The following is a 6,000-nucleotide window of genomic DNA, read 5'->3' on the forward strand; positions in this document are numbered from 1 at the left end:
AATAGTTTTGACTAAGAATAATAGTGCCCTTTTTCTGTGCTTTCGAGTAACGTCCATCAGGGAACTTGATTGACGAAGGGAGAATGTCAACGACATTGGTTAGTAGAGACAGGTTTCCTGTCATATGATGTGAGGCGCCTGTATCAATAATCACATCATTAAATATAGTTTTACCAGCCAACTTTTCAGTCGAGATGTTAGACTGTTGTTGAGTAGATTGAAGCAGTTGAATAATCTGAGCAATCTGGTCGTTGCTTATAGGCGCCGAGGATGTTGTATTGTTTGCAGTAGCTCGTGTAGAATTACTGCGACCACGACCCCGACTTCCAGCAGAGAGACGACCACCACGTCCTCGATGTCCTGATCCAGAAGAGTTGGTTGATCTTTGTTGCTCATACCACCACTCCGGATACCCATGTAGCAAGAAACATTCTGATTTGTCATGTCCTTTTCTAGAACAATGAGTACAAAATCTATTTGGATCACGAGAACGTGTAGAAATTGTTGCAGCAGCCTGACTCGTTTCATGGGTAGATGTTTCAGCTTGAGCAGAGAACCCCACGGCCTCTGTTTTAAGCTCTGCAGTCCGAGCTGTATTGTTGTGTTGTTCCTCTCGAACCACACGTGAGTATACATTATTCAAGTCTGGAAGGGGATCTTCGTCAATGATCTGAGAACGTATGGTGCGGAAGCGAGACTCGTCTAGTCCAAAGAGAAACTTGTGCACACGAATCTCCTCTCGTTCTTTCTCTATCTCGGTCGAAGCTTCACATGTGCAGGAAGGAGTAGTTTTGAGATTGTCAAGTTCTTCCCATAGTTTTGTAAGCCTTCCATAATAATCAATGACACTTTGTCCGTTTTGTTGACAAGATCCAATAGCATCGCGTAGTTGATGGATCCTAACACCATTACGAACAGAGAAGCGTCGCTGAAGAGTTTCCCAAAGCTTATGAGCATCGGGTACAAAGGTGACAGTAGAACGTATCTTAGGATCAATAGATGTCCTTATCCAACCCACAAGCATGGAGTTCGTAGCAAGCCATCTAGAAAGATCAGGTTCTGTTTCTGGCTTTGGTAAAGAACCATTAAGAAACCCGAGCTTCCGTTTGGCTTGGATAGAGTTGGACAGCTCTGTAGCCCACTCGGAGTAGTTATCACCACGAAGCAGAACGGAGGTGATGAGAGCGCCAGGATTATCTGACGGATGGAGGTAGTACGGAGATAAGTCGACGCTAGTAACAGCCGGAGTAGTAGTAGAAGTTATTGCAGAAGTAGTTTCTGCCATGCTTTCTATGAAGAAGCACGATAGAGAGAGAAGAAGAAAAAAAACTAGGTCAAAGAATCTTAGGCTCTGATACCATATGATAGTTTGTAATTGTATTCCGTCCTCATTGAGTATGGCCAAATAGCCTGTATATATACATCCGAGATAATCCTAATCTTCTACGAAGTCTAAGTAATTACATCATTATCCCAATAATATTAGGACTTATCTAATATACATAGTAGTTATCATATTAAAAGATAATATGAAATGAGAGAGAGATGATAAGGAATGAGATGGAATCAGAGAGAGAGAGAGAGAGTTGGAACAGAGTAGGAAGAGTTGGGAGGTTTTTAAAAACAGAACGGTAACAAAAGAAAAGGGGTTGATGTAGATGTAATGAAACGGGCAATAGCCGGTGAGTGTTTTGATTGCGTGTCGGTTGTTTTTATCGTTTTGTTTCAGAAAGGGACACCGAGAAAATGGTTAAAGCCGTAAGAATTACGCTTTTTTCTTGTGTCCTTAATCTAAATTATTAAAGTTGAAGTACAAATTGGAGATGTTTGGAAACAAGGATAGTGGAATAAATGAAATATGTTTGGCAACATGGATAGTAGAGATGTGTACTTTTTTTATTTACATATTTAGCCATTGTATTTTCAATAAATTAATAATAAATGAGAATTGCTTAGAAACATGAATAACATATTTAATACTTCTTTTTATTTAAACATTTAGCCATTGTTTTTATAACAAATTAAATAACCTTCTTTCTGTATTTTTTTTATTTACAATTCTGTCACTATATTTACAATTCTTTTTATTTATAATTCTTTATGGTGAAAATAAAAACATAAACTGAAATATAAATAGTATATTATATAAAACAATTTTTTAAAACAGTATTATTACCTTATTTAGTTTAGTCAAATATAAAAATTTCAAGAGTTCAAGTTTCAAAAAAAATATGATAAAATTAATAATAATTCATAGAAAACTAATGCAAAAAATTGAAACTTTGAAACATGGATAAAATTATGTCAAGAAGAAGAAAATAATGGCTTATGTTATTAATAAAAAATTGAAATCCATTATATCAGTTTTAAAATATACAAAATGGACTAATCTAATTACCTAAAAACATTGTTTTGTCTAAAATAATCATAAAATAAAATTTAAATTTTATATACATATTTCAAATCAAAATAATTATTTAAAGTTGATTTATATCAAAAATTGATTTAAAATATGCACATATTCAAAAATTTAGTTTTACTAAAATATATTCCAATAACCATTATTAAAAAATGTTTTCAATATATATATAAGAAATATACAACAAAAAGATTAATTTTATATACCAATTTAAATTATGATTTTATATTTCACATTAAACTGTAAGAATATAATATATATGATTATTTATAAGATTGTACATATAAAATACTATTACTTATATGATTATTTATATGATGGACCAATTTTTTTTTCTGACGTCGAAGGGCTATTCTATTATTTATATGATGGACCAATACAATTAATTATATGATGACATATATATGATACATAATAGTGACTAGGGCTGGGCGTTCAAGTATCCATTCTGGTTCGTTTAGGATATGTTTGAGTTTCGGGTTTCCAGGGTCAAAGATTTCAGCCCCATTCATATATTTCTAAATTTAAGTTCGAATTATGACTAGGGTTGGGCGTTCATGTATCTATTCGGGTTCGTTTCAGATCTGCTTGGGTTTTGGATTTCTGAGATCAAAGATTTCAGTCCCATTCAGATATTTCTAAATTTAAGTTCAAATTATATTCATATCTTTGCGGGTTCACTTCGGGTTCGGATAACCCATTTAATTTTTTTTAAAAATTCATTATATAATTTGAATTTCTTAAAATCTATAAATAAAATAATATATTGTATATAAATCTGAATAACATATGTCAGAATACGTAAACTTAACATATAAATTGGTTTGGTCTAAATTTAGGATTAAAATCAATAATTATTTTAAATATTTTTGGTGTTTTGAGTGTACCTTCACTATGTTAGATATTTATATTTGACTATTTTATATATTTTCAAATATTTAAACCAACCTAAGAATATCATATATGTTCTGGGTGTTTTTAATATACATTAAAATTAAAAATAACTAATATATATAAGTGTATAAATATTTTTCGGATACATTTTGATATTTAAAATACTTTGGTTCGAATTGGTTATGGTTTCAGTTGTCTAAATATCAAAATTTTGAATAATTTGGATATTTAATCAATTTTGGTTCGGGTTTGGTATTACTCTTTCGGATCGTGATCGGTTCGGTTCTTCAGATTTGAATTTTTTATCCAGCTTTGATATTGACATAAAAAATAAATAGCAATATATTTTTGAAATATACATCCACACGGGCGTGCGAGTCAAAATTTAGTTTTAATTACAATGTAAATATTTAATTAATATAGTAATAAGTCACATTGTTTAAACAAAATATCAATGTAAAAGTATTGTACAGTTGCGTTCTAAAATCATTTATTTTAACAACAAGTCAAATAAATATGTTGATTGAAAAGGGAATAAAACAAAGCCAGAGAAACACACAATTTACCATAAACAATCTATGTGTCAAATTTATTATAAAAAAAATTTCACTAAGATAAATACATTCAATATCTACAAAAAAATAATATATTTCATAAAAGTAAAAACTAATACCCGCGCTTTCGAAGCGCGGGTCAAAATCTAGTCTATATTATTAAAGTTGTAGTACAAAATGGAGATGTTTGGATACAAGGATATGATTCTTAATGAAATGTGTTTGGACATAAGGATACCAAACTCGAAATCATTATTTTTAATTAGTTATCGGTTAACTTATCCCGTTTGTGCTCTAACCAACTTGTAGAAGTAACCGAACAATTAAATACAAACTGATTACTCGCTTGATTCCTAAAAATATCATAAAAATCTAAAGTGTTTGAATTAACAAGCTATAATCTCGGTTGCAATCTGATACAAAATATTACTACCTTAACTTTTTGAGGTCAACTTCCTTCCCACGTCTTTTTCTTCTCCAAGCCTCCATAAATAGTTATCTAAATCAGCGCACACAAATATAACAAAAAAGATATTACGATCTAAAATATTTTTAAAAGATATGATATCCTATAAATGTTTCAGCTGAGAGAATATCCGCACAATATCATAACACACAATAGGTTTGAATAACCTAGATTATTCACCTCTCTATATATACCGACAGTAGAGGAACCTAACATCCATTGACAACTCCCAAAACAAACATGACTATCCAAAGAAAGATGGTTTTCATCAACGATCTCAACCCTTATAAAGACGAATGGCGAGTTCATGTCAAAGCTCTTCATGCATCATTGAATCATGTAAAGATCTTGGCAGTATGGTGTAGAAAATAGCATAACCTATTTACTAATCCTACATGTTTCTACTTTTCTTTCTTCTAAACAAATAACTAACCGTGTTTTGCTCCTCTTTGATGGCCAGTGCATTGTCTAAATTTTGTTCAGCTGACGTCTTTTTGTTCTCCAAAACTTCAATTAATCAAGCAGACCAAAGAAAACAGTCTCATTATTTCCATTAGATAAGAGAAATATATTGATTAAGAAGAGAGGTATTTCTAAAAAACAAATACAACTCACAATGCTAGCAGTAGTGTATCTCAAAACTAAATAATATTCATGTAATCTAACATTAAAAACGTTTCAGCAAGTGATACTTATCAACAATTCATTCTTTTTGCTCTTTCTTATTAATTCTGGATTACAGAAACCATAACATAGTTTTCTTTATAGTCTGAAATCATATTTTTTGAGGATATAAAATAAAAATTTGAAAAGAACAACTCACCTCCTCGAGCATGTCTTTATTGATGAGTGCCTGCACTCACTAAGTAAGAAATAGAGAGATTTCTCTATTACATCAGAAACAGAAACATATATTTGTAAATCTTTAGCATCAATAAAGTTTATTGCTTAACCTACAACTATCTATATTACATCTTATATGAACATAAAAGATTATATGAACATTATACATCAGAAACAGAAACAATCTCATTGTCAATCTTTAGCATCAATAAAGTTTGGTTATCCATATATGCAAGTATATAAACTGAATATATATAATGCTCTGTCTAATACCTGTCTACTCCTGCCGTGACTTTGTTTTTTCTGATTCTTCTTTCTGCTAAATCAATATCAGAAACACATATAAAAAATCGATAGAAGAAGTACCATCAGTGAGGACAATTAACTAAAAGAGGAGTTTATTGTGATTGATTACCGAACAGTATATCAAATCGAACTTCAATTGATTCATTACATGGAATCGAACCTATATCTGCTTTAACTAAGCCGCATTCCCACTGTCTGATTTCATCTTTTGGTCAGAGGAAACTTGATCCATCATATGCAAATAAGAAAAACAACTTCAATCGATTAAAATAACTTAATCGTATGAATTAAAATAAACTCGGATAAAAAACTAACCTTGATCACAGAAGAGACTGCAGAAGTAGAGATCCAACTGATTTCTTATATCTTCTTCCATAGATATATTTCTCCAGTTTCCTCGATCGATTGACATGAAATAGTGTTCGGCGAAGAGGAAAAAATATCTGAGAATTAGAAGTCCATCGAAAAAGAAAAGTCGTTTCATTACCTTTCTGTTTTTTTTCCCGGAAAAAAAAAAT

General features: G+C 31.2%; 1 long non-coding RNA gene across 3 annotated transcripts; it reads right to left on the minus strand.

Moving 5' to 3' along the window:
* Window positions 1–4,229: 4,229 nt before the first annotated feature.
* Window positions 4,230–6,000, minus strand: LOC108862142 (uncharacterized). Of its 3 annotated transcripts, none has more exons than XR_008936503.1 (6): window positions 5,798–6,000; window positions 5,592–5,704; window positions 5,450–5,495; window positions 5,157–5,220; window positions 4,767–4,840; window positions 4,230–4,366 (listed from the first exon to the last, which is right to left on the minus strand). It is a non-coding gene; the product is annotated as an uncharacterized LOC108862142 (long non-coding RNA). The 3 variants fall into 3 exon arrangements; XR_008936502.1 differs by having other exon boundaries at window positions 5,157–5,195; window positions 5,450–5,492; window positions 5,798–5,996; XR_008936501.1 differs by having other exon boundaries at window positions 5,450–5,492; window positions 5,798–5,995.

Source organism: Raphanus sativus, chromosome 7 (assembly GCF_000801105.2).
Source record: "Raphanus sativus cultivar WK10039 chromosome 7, ASM80110v3, whole genome shotgun sequence".
In the NCBI taxonomy this organism is placed as follows: Eukaryota; Viridiplantae; Streptophyta; class Magnoliopsida; order Brassicales; family Brassicaceae; genus Raphanus; species Raphanus sativus.